The 14581-nt window shown below is 39.3% G+C and overlaps 1 long non-coding RNA gene across 4 annotated transcripts; it reads left to right on the forward strand.

Moving 5' to 3' along the window:
• The first annotated feature begins 3468 nt into the window (after nucleotides 1–3468).
• Nucleotides 3469–14269, forward strand: LOC128604762 (uncharacterized). Of its 4 annotated transcripts, none has more exons than XR_008385285.1 (6): nucleotides 3478–5930; nucleotides 9967–10029; nucleotides 10839–11140; nucleotides 12021–12167; nucleotides 12291–13514; nucleotides 13646–14269. It is a non-coding gene; the product is annotated as an uncharacterized LOC128604762 (long non-coding RNA). The 4 variants fall into 4 exon arrangements; XR_008385287.1 differs by having other exon boundaries at nucleotides 3479–5930; nucleotides 12291–13457; nucleotides 13640–14269; XR_008385286.1 differs by lacking the exon at nucleotides 13646–14269 and having other exon boundaries at nucleotides 3492–5930; nucleotides 10839–10885; nucleotides 11076–11140; nucleotides 12291–13632.
• The last annotated feature ends 312 nt before the right edge of the window (nucleotides 14270–14581 follow it).

Raw genomic sequence — 14581 nt, forward strand, 5'->3', positions numbered from 1 at the left:
GGCCACAACACCGGCTAATCCTTATCCACCAAGTGTGTTCAGACAGGTCACAAAATCCTTCATTAAACCTTCTCCAAACCAGTCAACACTGGAAAAGGTCAATCAAAACACAGCACAGTGGATGGACAATAATATAGAGATCTTAAAAGAACACTACAATGAAGTAATAGCAACCATTTTGTCTGAAGTAAGAGAATTGGACATTCAGGTTTTCAACAGCGCAGTAACCTGGAGCAAAACAAGATATAGAAAGAAATTCACAGCGAGTTCAGCACAGACCCTGAAATCAATGTTAACAGAAATGCCAAAAAAGTCACTCACCCCATTGGCTGAATCCTTCAATGACCCTGAATCGTTTCCACCTCTTAAACCGAGTACGCAAGCTGTTATGGGTTCCTATGTGGGGACCGTAAGGGAAAATAGGGGGTTCGGTAGAGAGGGGAAAGCCAGACTTTCATTAACCCCAACACAGGCTGGCCCTAAAGGAAAAAGGGGAGAAAGGAACTTAAAACAACATGCAGAACAAACAGTAGAAGTGCCTATGGTCACAGATTTAACTAAGGAACTACAAATAATAATGGAAGAGAAACCAGTTAGTTTACCATCGACCTCTACTCTACTGAGGGAGGACCTGGAGAGCAGGAAACAAACCAAGCAGCTTGAACCATACAGCAATGTAGTGCGTTAGGAAAGTGGTTTCAATGGTATGAAGACCTGCTGGAGGAACTTGCAAACAGAGATGTTCCATCACATCTGTGGAATTGTGATGTATTTGTCGTGCAAGACCAGTTTTACTCTACCCGTGTGGTTTGGGAGGTGGGTAAACCCTGTGTAGAGGTCACTGCTGGGGAGAAAGGAGAGACCACGACAGTCCTTCAGCATTCAATGCAGCGGGAACGTATAGGGTGTGCTGTTGTCAGTGCAACTCCTTGTACCACGAGAGCTGTGGAGATGTGCTTTCTATTAAATGAAATATATTTACGGTGTTGCTGCTATGGCACACTGAACACAATAGTGTCAATTTACTGTTAAAATTAAGATGATTTCATTTTAACTGAACAACCGGCCCAATTTGCCTGAACATTGGACTGAACATTTTATGAATTCATGCTGGTTTTATTATTTAATTTATTTGACTTTTTTATTCTATGGTATGCTGGTATGGCAAGAAATCAATTATAAATGCTACTTACCTTTTAATGGTGTTTTCAAACTCTGTGTGTGTGTTTTTACATAATCTGTTTACAGTGAATTCTATAAAAGATTGGGTATGAATGTGGATTTAAAGATAAACCGCTTTAATCGCTATGATTACATGAACACAGTACACTAAGTAAAGATCTCTGCATACGGGTGGACTGAAAATGAGGAGATGGGGCAGGCTCAAAAATCACTTCTTTATTTTCCTTCACTATTTATGTCTCTTTTCAGGAATTTTATTTCACTATGCACATATCTAGACACAGAGCTGACCTGTTGCTGTCCTGTGTCTGTCCTCTCTCTCCCCCTTTTATCCTGCTCATTGAAACACAGAACACCTGTTACAAAATCCTGCACAGGTGTAGATCCTTACCACTCACTTTTCCCTGGCTCCGCCCTCCATTCACAAACCGGTGTTCAACCAAACCCCGCCTCCACAAATAAGTAGTAGGCAACTTCTATATTTCCCAGTCTACCTCATTTCCCTGCTTATTATGATGCTTCATAAAAACACCATTTAATACAGATAAAATCCATCAGTCCATCATTTAACCACCAACCCATCATTTAAGCATAGGTGTGAGGTGTTTCATGCATCTCTTCCTGTAAATCCCTTCACTTTTCCTTTCTTCACTTACTGTATTTCCAGACTTTCCCAATTAACCTGAACCATGTTGTCTAGAATTACCAAACCATGTCTGAAAATGATTCAACTATAAACATATGTACATGACAGATTATTAATCATTATGCTTACTGTTTACAGTAATTACATACACTTTGTTAGTGTTTAGTGGTATTGCCTGTTCATTGATTGAACTTGGGGTAGCCTTCCACAAGCTTCTCATGATTTGCTGTAATTTGTGCTCATTCCTCCTTGCCTTGCTTTACATTTTATTTTTCCCCAATAACCTGTGTTCAATTCCCCTTACTCGCCCTACTAGGCCAAAGCCAGTGTGCACTTGCAGCATGAGGAGACGAGTGTGTAGTAGGGTGTTGTTTTTTTGAACTACTATATTTTCTATAGTTGCTACCTAAAATGACCTTTAATACAGAGGAGGTAGACTATGGGGAGGTGCAATAACAGTACCGACATAGAGGTTCTCTTTTTCTTTTGGTGTACAGACAATACTAATGTTTCCTCTTCGTTACTTGACAAAGTTGTTATTTTTGCTGTCGAACACAGTATACTGGAGAAATGAAAGAATGAATATGGATATTATTTTATTTCCACTCCAATATACTGTGGTAAAAATATATATTTTTAAAAACAATAACTTCGCCAATGTCCAAATATTTATGAACCTGACTGTATCTGCTGGGTCTGCAAAAATAATGTAATTAATAAAATTAAAAAACAGCTTGGATGGTCATGCCAGAAAATTCTACTGAGCTTCGTGCCACTGCAAAATTAATTTTTTTAAACTTATGGCTCAACACTAAACCTACCAAATGTTTCTCACTCCCATTTTCTGTCCGCCAGATCATTTAATAAATAAGCTAAAAATCTACAACAGAAAGCAAAGTTAAAACCAACCATTTCTTTTCAAAGGTTATGTAAACATCTCAAAATATACTGTACCTCTGTTAAACATTTTACAATAATCAGTAGGAATAAGTGGAACTAAATCTTGTACAAACTGTACATGAACATGGTCAGAAAGATTCCAACAGGAATTTGAAATGTGAACCTTCGATTAAAACTGGAGTACGTGCGTGAGGGGTGCGCTGCTGTTAAGGTATAAAGTTAGCATGTTTCCATAACTCCATGCCTGACTAGCACCCCAGCCTCGGTGCACTTTGTCGATGCAGCCACCTCTTTCTCACACTGAGTGACGAATTGTTTGTAGAGGTAAAGGCTTTTCCAGCTTTCAATGACATGGTGCTGCTGCACTCTGCTGCCTTTAACTACACCAGTCATGGTATCCTGGGGAATGATCATCACACTTCCTGGAAGCTCCCTGATGGATACGTGCCTGCCTGTACTCGTGGGAAAGAATGTTGTGTTGAGTAAGGTGTTTACTGTGGAGAACACATTACAGAACATGTTTTAAAACACATTTTGGATGTCAGCTTTAGACCTCATTACTCTGAAATTCCACGAAATGCAAAGTAGCAAGATTCAATATCAGTCCTTACAGGATTTCCAGTTTTTTTCTGATTTTTGCAGCAATAAATGCGTGATCTCAAAATGTGCGATGCAACCTGTGGAGTTTATTATACTTTTTTGTGGAAACCTACTTGAATTGGTGAAATTTTTACGTGCATGACATAGTTTTGAACGGTCTTTCGCAGTGATGTTTGTTGGGAATCAGAATCAGATTTATTGTCAAGTACGGTGGGTTTACATGTACAAGGAATTTGTCTCGGTGTACTGGTGCTTAACAATAACAGTACATACAAGAAATAATATAATATTAAAAAGAGAGAGTTAGGAAGTTATGTTTTGGAAGGTTTAGGAAAATAAAAATAAAGACATTAACTGTACATTAGTACAGTATGTGTTGAACACAGCAGTCTGAGTTGTGTGTTAATGTAACGCATATGAAACAACAATGTGGGGTTGTTCGTTAATGTGATGTGTAAATGTTCATGGAGGTGGATAAGAGACCATGGTGGGTCTTCAGTGTTGTTAATGAGGCCAGTTGTCGATGGGAAAAAACTGTTTTTGTGGCGTGGGTTTTTGGACTTGATGGACCGCAGCCTCCTCCCAGAGGGGAGTGCCTGGAAAAGTTTGTGTCCAGCATGAGAGGGGTCAGCCATAATCATGACTGCCCACTTCAGGGTCCTGCAAGTGTACAGGTAATGAAGGGGTGGCAGATTGCAGCCAATCACCTTCTCAGCAGAGCGAATGACATGCTGCAGTCTGTCCTTGTCCTTGGCAGTGGCAGCAGTGTACTAGATGGTGATGGAGGAGGTGAGTATGGACTCACCATACTCATGATGGAGGTGTAGAAGTGCACCATAATGTCTTTGGTAGGTTGAACTTCTTCAGTTGCCACAGGAAGTACACTCTCTGATTTTTTTAATGAGAGACCTGATGTTCAGCTCCCACTTGAGGTCCTGGTGATGATAGTTCCCAGGAAGCAGAAGGAGTGCACAGTATCGACTGGGGAGTCACACAGGATGATGGGGACAGGTGGGACTGGGTTGTTCCTGTTTAAAAAGTTTAAAATTTAGGAGGTATGCATATTGTCTTTCAGTCATTCCATGACACACTGTAAGTGAAACGCTAGAGTGGCTATAAAATAGAAACCGAATCAGTGCACACTGTCCATCACCATTAACCAAAAAATAAGGTTTTTAAGAAAACAATAAGACTTTATGAAACAGATTCTTGCTTGAATCTAATGAGATTTAATTTGGGTTTTTTTTTTGTTTTTTTTAACATACTCTCAGTTCATAAAGTCGGAGCTCATAGAAAAATATGAGTTCTGGTTATACTTTCATGTGCATTCACCTCGTAATTATGACATTTTCAACAGGAATTGAAGCCACATTATGTGAGTGTAGTCAAAAGCAAGCAGGAAGTTGACCCCAAAAATCTTAAGCTAAGAAAAATTACATGCTTTGACTATTTTTTTTTTTTTATGAGGTCATGACAATTTGTATATATGTGTCATGACAAATATATACCACACATGTATCATGCATATATGTATAAGATGTACTTCTGTAAAGTTAGTTAAAATCATACACAGATGTTTATAATTGAATAATTTTCAAGCTGTCCAAAATTCCCAAATATGGTTTGATCATTTTAGATAGCATGGTTCAGGTACATTGGGGAAAGTCTTAAAATACAGTTTTAAAATACAGTACAAGCTGAGAGAGGAAAAGTGATATACACTGATCAGCCACAACATTAAAACCACCTGCCTAATATTGTGTAGGTCCCCCTTTTACTGCCAAAACATGTCATGACAAATAATATTCATGTATATAATGTATGAATAAGATGTACTGCTGTAACAAAAGAAGCATAAAGTTAATTCAAATCATGTACAGATGTTTATAATCTAATCATTTTCAAGCAGTCCCAAATTCCTAAACATAGCTCAATAATTCTAGACAGCATGGTTCAGGTACATTGGGAATGTCTTAAAATACAGTAAGTGGAGAGATATAAAGTGAAGGGATATAATGTATTATTATTATCATCATCATCATCATCATCATTTTTGTGTTATGTGTTATGAAATAAATGATAATGTTACCTTTTAGTGGTCATTTTTACTTTATCTGCACACAGTGAATTGTACTGGTTTCTCCCTACATGTGACAACAATCTCCCAAATTCTTCATATCTCTGGGCTTTGGGGTAGGGTGGCAAGACGGAAGCCTTTTATAACCAAAAAGTACATAAAAATACATCCAATGTCCCCAAACCATGTGAAATAATGTGTTATGATACCTGATAAGACCAAAATTCAACTTTTTAGCCTAAAAGTTACAGCTTGTTATTATTAATTGGAAACGGACTCTCTCGTGGCACCACCCACCACGCACGTTCGAACCAATCATATTATCCTCCCTGGCGTCCGTGGGCGTGGCTAACCGCGTCGGTCTGTTAAAGGTAGCAGGTTGTATATGGCGAGCGGTTTACTCACTGAAGGCTGGTGATTGGTGTAATGGAAGCCGTCTCTGAACCGCATTTAATGACGGAGAACTACAGAAGTGGAGAGAAAACGCAGCACTGAGCAACTTGTAGACTTCAAACCCGACTGTAGGTGGGTAGGTGAACGCGTTTGGCCTTATTTATTCGCTAAGCTGCTTGCTTGTTAGCTCTGCGGCTGTTTTAGTATAAAGAACTAACTTGAGTTAACTCGGTGGGATTTTATTTAGCGCCGGATAAACGGTGAACTAGTTAGTTTAGTAAATCTGACGCTTCTCGGGAACTCGTAGTTTATCCGCCTCGCTGTCTGGGTGACGCAGAGAGCAACTGTTTACCAAGTGACTTTATTTTCAGTGCTTTTTGAACTGTCTCTCAGCCCTAAATAGTTCCGCGGTATTTGTGTGGAATTGGGATGAACGTCTAGTTAAAGGGTTGATGTCTCGCTGGCGCAGTGATTTGTTCTTTAGGAGTGTTTTTCTCTTGAACAGCGCTCCGTGTGGAAACTTGAGGTAGTTCTGTAGTCACAGGTGCACAAATCAGTCACACAGCTCCAGCTCCACCTGCGCCTCTCGCAGGGAAACGGTTTCTGTGCACTGGCTCCGTCCCAAATCACCTTGTATGGAATCTCTATCTCTAGTGCACTAGGTGCGGTAGAGACTCCATTCGTTCAGACCGTGTGTAGTGTACCTAGATACGCAGTCGTGCAGGATTTGGGCACAGGCCACGCTAATGAAACATCCATTTCAAGTCAAGTTGCTATTGTTAAACATTTCACTAAAACCTGTATGGAAACGTTGCTGTTCAGTTGTTCTATAAGCGCAATTTCAACCAAATACAGTGGAGTGTAAAAGTTTGTACCCCCTTTTGGTTTCTTTTGGATGGAAGGGTGTTAAATGTCCTAAACACTACAAAATTTGACTGTAAGTAGAAGTTAATTTTATTATCAGACTCAGATATCCATGATAATATTTTTAATACTGCTCATTAGTGTTAAATGACTTGATGATTTTGTGGTCAGTAAAGCGTTTTTGTGTTGATTTTGATGTATGTTTTGGATCACTGTCCTGCTGGAAGATCCAACCACGGCCCATTTGAATCTTTCTGGCAGAGGCAGTCAGGTTTTTATTTAATATCTGTTGATATTTGGTAGAGTCCATGATGCCATGTATCCTAACAAAATGTCCAGGTCCTCTGGCAGAAAAACAGTCCCAGTACATTAAAGATCCACCACCATATTTAACCGTGGGCATGAGGTACTTTTCCATATGGCTACCTCTCTGTGTGCTCCAAAACCTCCTCTGGTGTTTATTACCAAAAAGCTCTATTTTGGTTTCATCTGACCATAGAACCCGATCCCATTTGAAGTTCCAGTAGTGTCTGGCAAACTGAAGACACCCGAGTGTGTTTTTGGATGAGAGTAGAGGCTTTTTTCTTGAAACCCTTCCAAACAACTTGTGATGTAGGTGACTTCAGGTTGTAGTTTTGGAAACTTTCTGACCCCAAGACACGACTAATTTCTGCAATTCTCCAGCTGTGATCCTTGGAGATGTTTTGTCCACTCGAACCGTCCTCTTCAGTGCGTTGAGACGATATAGACACACGTCCAATTCCAGGTTGATTCATAACATTTCCAGTGGACTGGAACTTCTTAATTATTGCCCTGATGATGAAAATGAGCATTTTCAATGCTTGTGCTATTTTCTTATAGACACTTCCCATTGTGTGAAGCTCAATAACCTTTTGCTGCACATCACAGCTACAGTGGTGCTTGAAAGTTTGTGAACCCTTTAGAATTTTCTATATTTCTACAAAAATAGACACAAGATTTTCAGACAAGTCCTAAAACTACACAAAGAGAACCCATTTAAACAAACGTGACACATATTATACTTGGTCATTTATTTATTGCAGAAAATAATCCAATATTCCAATCTGGGAGTGGCAAAAGTATGTGAACCTTTTGCCTTCAGTATCTGGTCTGACCCCCTTGTGCAGCAATAACTGCAACTAATCATTTCCAGTAACTGTTGATTAGTCCTGCACATGGGCTTGGACATCAGTTTTGGCCATTCCAAACCAATAACTTTATTGTTCTTTAACCATTCTTTGTTTTGGGCCATTGTCTTATTGCATGCCCCACTTTCTCTTGAGATTCAGTTCAGTTCCTGGGTTCATTCTTGTCCTGCGGTTGGGGAACTCACCACTACACTAATGATAATCTTTCAGATAGCTTGGAGATTTAGTACATGTAGACCTTCTCAACTCAGGGTTTTCCATCCCAAGGAAAGTTTCTGACGCAGCCACTTCAGAAGTTCCTCCCAGTTTTTGTTTGTGACTTTCCTCAGAGAATGAAGAACCTGAGTCTTTTGTAGAAGGCACTGGAATGTCAACATCTGGCTGTGAAGTGTCTTACAACTCTGGTGCTGGTGCTGCGGATGTTGTATTGTGCCTGTCTCTCACCTGATCAATATGTCAGTGCACTACTTGCCCACTTCCCAATGCTACTGTGCACCATACAGGACCAGTCTTTTTCTGAACTGTTCCTGGAATAAAAGTAGGTCCAGAGCTGAAGTTCCTAGTATACACTGGGTCACCCACCACGAGATATCTTTCCTTTGCATGTTGGTCATGGTACCATTTTTGTCTCAATTGTTTGTCTCAATGAAACCCTGTGTAGACCAGTTTCCTTCCACACAGCAGTTTAGCGGCTGATTTGCCAGTGGTCGACTGTGTCGTCGTTCGGTAACTGAACAGCACCCTGGCTAGCTTTTTCAATGGACTCTCGGCACTCTCTTTCATCAGGGTTTTGAGTGTTGAATGGCCCTTTCAGCCAGACCACTGGAAGATGCATGGTAGGGTGCTGTGCTTGTGTTTGATGCCGTTTCTTTCCATAAACTCTTGGAATTCAGCACTGGTAAAAAACAAAGAAACTGCTATAGTCTGACATCACTACTTCTGGTATCCTGTGTTGGCTAAAGGTTTGTCTTAAGCACTGAATGGTAAATGTGGATGTAGACTTGATTAACAGATAAGCCTCTGTCCATTTTGAGAATGCATCTACCACGATCAAGAACATTCTACCCATCCACGGTGCACCGTAATCAATGTGAATCCTTCTCCATGGTTGCTCTGGCAACTCTCACGCGTGCAGTGACGCGTTTGCTGGAGCGTTTCTGTTTTCCTGACAGACTGCACACGATTTGATCAATGCTTCCACCTCTGCATCCAAGTGTGGCAACCACATATAGCTATGCACCAGGCCTTTCATCCTGGTAATTCCCGGATGGGTTTCGTGTAGATGTCTTAGAAGAGCCGCACGCCGCGGATGTGGAATCACTACGCGAGTCCCCCATCACACAAAGCTTCCCTGTATGCAGAGTTCATCCTATTTCCTTACATATTAGGGATGTCACGATACCAAAAATCTAGTCGTCGGTACCGATACCACCAAAAGTACACGATGCTCAATACCACGGTGTGGTTTTTATTTTTTTTAAAAAAGAGAGAGAATTAAAAAAAATTATAAAATTAAAAACTCCTGGAGGACATCCTCCTCTGGCTGATACTGGCAGAGAGAGAGAGAGAGGGATATTTTAGTTCAAACACTCTGACCATGACTAATAAGTGCTAAGGTGCACTCCTAAACGCACACACACCCCTTATACTCTGAATGCAAGCATTAGTTTAAATTCACTGATACGGTGGCAGGATAAAAAGATTTATTAAAAGCATGAACATGTGAATAATTATTAGTGACATGAGGCTACATTTAGCTGACAGGACACGGGCTGAATGGAGATGCATGGTGGTCCATTAGGAGGTAGTTTATAACATTGCAATGCGTTAGCGTTTAACAAATAACTGGATATCGCAAACATTACATGGAGCATAATGTTAGCTGATTTCGCGGCTACAATGCCAGCTGTCTCAAACATAATATAGGACCTGTCTTTCGACTGTAATCCTATGGCATTAATTTTGTGACCTAAAAATACCTCTACTTCTCCCATGAACTCGCACTTGCTACTTCTTTGTCTCAGTCCACTCTTTTCTATCCTACTCAGTACCTCATCCAAGTTCTGCAGATGTTCATTAGCCCCTGAGACTAAAATGTCATCCAGATAAACTGTGACGCGTGCGATGTCTTGCAGAATCCCTTCTATTGTGTGCTGGAAGATCGCTGGACTTGAAGCAACTCCAAATGGTGGCCTGCTGTAAGTACATAATCCCTTGTGCATGTTAATTGTAACGTACTTATTGGAATTTTTGTGCAGAATTATCTTCTGATGCGCATGGGTCATGTCCAGTTTGGAGAATTTTTCTTCCTGCCAACTGAGCAAATAAATCTTCTACCTTGGGAATTGGATACTGCTCCACACTAGAGCTGGATTTACTGCGAATTTATAATCCTACAAATTGGGATAGAACCATCAGCTTCCTGACTGGAACAATGGGAGCTGCCCACTCTGCAAACTGTATTGGATATATATATATATATATATATATATATATATATATATATATATATATATATTGTGTATATATATGTTTATTTCAGTACATTTTCATGGTACGGTCAGTACTGTTTATTTTTGTAATAAAGTGATCTTAATTTTTCCACTGAGTGTTATATTTTCATTCAGTAGTAATCGGTTATTAGTAGGTGCTACCCGACTTGGTTATCAGCGTCTGTAAGATCCACTATCGGTCAGCCTTTAAAATAGATTAATGTGTATGACATGTTCTTCTTTAATTAATAAAGAAATGCACGTGTTGACAACTTGCTGTGGTATAAGGGGAATAAAACACTTCAGAATGTGCAGTTCTACCTTAGGGTGGTAACGGTCACTCCACTTCATTGGATCGTTGACTACTTTCCTATAACCGCATGTTTATTCCTTACATAAATTAAACACGAAGCATGTAGGGGTTCTACATGCATGTAATATTTGTACAATCAATAACCTATTAGAGTAATACATTGTGGTATATAAACTGAACTTTGTGTTTGATGTGTCTGTAGTGTCCAAAGCCCGTGGTGGTGGCAGTGCATGGCGTGTGTGGGAGCAGGTCTGTTGGGAGTGTTAAGTACCATCTCATACACTCAGCAAACAATATGGATGGAACTTTCCAGAGTTGTGGTGTCACTTTCCTGCAAAGCTTTAACCATCAGAGAGTTATCTTTTACTGGGGCTTTTAGCTGCAGGAGACTGAATTACTAACAGTTTTTTTTTTGTGGATCTGATTTCTTCTTTCGCAGGAGTGGATCTAATCACGGTCTGTGATATTCGTCTGTGCACACAGGATGCCTGGTTTCAGGTGAAGGTATGAGGAACATTAACTTGCCATACATTGCTTGCTTACATGTTTACACCAAGATCTGTAAACAAGTTATTTTTGTCCATATGATCATATATAGAGATAGTAAGTGATGAGAAGATAAGAATGGGCTGATTGTTCTGACTTGTACAAGCCCCTCTGAAAGAGTTGACCACAAGGGGGCACACTCTGAACAATTATTTACATTTGCAGTTTGTTGAAGATTAAATAAACCACAGTGAGCATCAGATGTCTGGTTTTAATACAAAGTGGACTATTTTATGATATTACCATCTTGTCATTTATCAAAGAAGAGCTACAAAACCTGAAATTTGTTCATTTTTAGACAGAAAAATTCTGCAGTGTAGCTGTTCTAGTGGGCTTTCACACTAGAAGTTTAGTCCAAAACAGAGCAGTTTGCATGAAAAGTTGGTAATGTGACCGTCGTAATGTGGACTGGGAAGTGCACTGCGGTACCGAACCCGAGACTACCTGTAGAAGTTGGTCGAGTTCGGTTACACTGGAACTGTGAATGTGAATTGTCCCATGAATGTGAACGTAACTTGTATCCGGGTCCGCACTTGTTCAGGAGTAGAGTAACCTGTGCTGAAGGCCTGTTGTGGTGATGACGTGTCATGACAGGTTTTGGCCCAAATCTGCAGTAACTTTGAAAAAGTGGAAGCTCCTCTGAATATTGTGCAGTTTCTTGATTTTGCATTAATTTCTGTGATCACAAAGTGGTGAAATTCTGGACTGACACATGGAAGATATGGAACGATAACAGAAGAATGTGACTTTGGGTTATACCGTGTATTTTTTTTTTTTTCATGTAGCTTTATTATTTAGTATAAATGAAGGTAAGTGTGTGTTCTGTTCATCTCTGCAGTCGTGTGTTCCCTGATAGTCAATGATTGCTGGAGCTCTGGAAATAGCAGGTGAGATTGCAGGCCGGAGTCCCGTCGCTGTCCAGGGAACCAAAATCAACCTCCTCTACTCCTGAGACCACAGTGTGACTGAGAGCCTAGACTACATGGTAAGAATCTGCTTAAGACATGAATAGCATTTTTAGCCTCAAGGTAGACCCATGCACACACAGTATGGCCACAAACACAAAGTAGAGCGGTCGAAATCTGAGATTGCTCCTCTGTGTCTCCAGGCTACTTGGAACATGAACATGTTGCAGACACAGGATCTTATGAAGTCAGAGCAGACAGCCCTGGAAAAGAAGAGTCCGAAAGACGTGCCCTTCTCCAAGCTTTAAAGGAGAAGATCCAGGGCTGTTGAAGCTGTGGTGGAACTGAGACTTCATCATCCACATATCTTTAGTTCTTCTTGCTAAGTCTGAGTTTCTTTTTAGTCTTTTTATTTTTAGACTGGTCAAAAGACTGATTAGTGGAAGTGAAATGATAGATGAACTTTTAATTACTTGCTTTATTATTTGCAGGTGCCTTGTACAGTAAGACAGGGTAACTAATACTCAAAAGCTTGTTTTGTGTGTTAACATGTACAGTAGATGTACATATTTTTTCTGGTGCTGTGTGACTGCAGAATGTAGTGCAGTTAACACAGTAAATTTCCTTGGATGCTCACTTTTAACTCGAGGAGGTCACAGTTTGCCCAGACATCTTTTTTTAAATCTGTCAATCCGTCACCCACGCGTCATTCTGGGGGACGAAGAGGAGGAAGCTGGACAGATACATTTATTTATTTATTTATCATTGCTGTGTTTCCTCAATCGAGTGCAGAAAGAAGAAAAACAACACAACTGATTTAAAATAAAAATATAGAAAACAATCTAATGTAAGGTTCTGATCCGGTTTGCTTTCAGCAGGAAGGCTGTCCTCTTTCCTGTTGCTCTTTCTCTTCTATTAGTCCATTTGTCCAGTCTGAATCGGTTTGATTCGTTTCGAGACGATTCGGAGTCAAATCATTTTCTAGTGAGAGTCGCACACTTCCAAACGAACTAGACTGAGATGAGTATTTGATTCTCACTAGAAAGTTATTCGACTCTGAATCAACTTGAAATGAATCAGTCAAACTGATTCAGACTCTATAAAAGGACTATGAGATGTGATTAAGATATATATTCCAATGTTTTGCTTTACAATTCCACTGTGTGTGTGTGTGTGTGTGTGTGTGTGTGTGTGTGTGTGTGCGCGCACGTGTGTTTTTCAGGAGAACGAGAAACTCTGACACAAGAGTACATCCTGACCATTGGTACTGTGTACACATCAACATACACACACGTCTCCATGCTGGACATCTCAGGAGCTTTCACACACAGTGCTAGGAATATCCCGGGACAGAGAAACGCACCTCCTAAGTGAGCGAGTTTAGTGTCAACCGGTGAAATTTGCTGTAGCGTGAACACTTCGCCTCTGTGAGCTTCACTCTCCATCAGGTTCACTGTAATTAGACATAAAATGTACATAATGTTTATTTTTCATACATTTAGGATTTAATGTTTTTTTTTTTTTTTTTTTTTTTTTTTTTAAACTCTTCGAGGAACAGAAATGATCTTTCGAGGCAGCTTCTTCATCACTACCTGCTCCGTTTGACTCAAAAATGTAACGAACGGTTTCAAAAAGTCACGATGTCTTCAGTTCATGTGATTTTACTGTTGAATTTAAACAGGAAATGTGAAATATTTTTGTTCCTTTGTTTCCTCTACTGTCTTTTTGCTGTGATCTTGAACACGGTTGTAATTTTATTTTTAAATAATAAATAAATGATCATTCTAGTTCTCTCACTTTCCTTGTCCTAATTGTCCTGTATCTGTTAAATCCGTTTCATCTCTGGTCTTTCTGTCTGTATGAACACTTGTAGAAATGACATGTAGTCCATATTTTTAAATGATTCATGATTTTGAATTTAAATAAAGATATTCTTTAATTCTGTATTTTGTCATTTAATTATCATTAGAAATCAGAAGATCAGATTAAAGCCATGGCTTCTTTACCTGCCGAAGCTGTAAAACTTTCAATAAACCAGTCAATAGATCAACTGAATAAATGTAGATTTTTATTTGCTGATTAGATGTATTGATGGTGTTGATAGATTATTTGAAGATTTTTATTGATCTTGAACAATCATTCAGTTAAATATTTTTTTTAAAAACTTGATAAATAGTTGATTAAATAAATGTAGTGTAATGTACCGAGTCAAATATGAAAACTACAAATAAATAAAATCTATTTATATCTGTGTATAATTAAAAACCTCTCTCAATACAAGAAATTCATATCCTAAATGTTGCAAGTGATTAATCTGATCATTTTATTCACCTGTTTAATTATTACTTTCTAAATAATAAACAAATGAATGTTCTGGATTCTTGAGGAATGTTTACATTTTGTGTCCAAACTCAAAAGTTTAAACAAAGTGTATATTTATGCTAATAAAGCACAAAGAACGTGAAACCTCAACACGACTACAATCATCGATGAA

Source organism: Ictalurus furcatus, unplaced genomic scaffold, assembly GCF_023375685.1.
Source record: "Ictalurus furcatus strain D&B unplaced genomic scaffold, Billie_1.0 scf2, whole genome shotgun sequence".
Taxonomy (NCBI): Eukaryota; Metazoa; Chordata; class Actinopteri; order Siluriformes; family Ictaluridae; genus Ictalurus; species Ictalurus furcatus.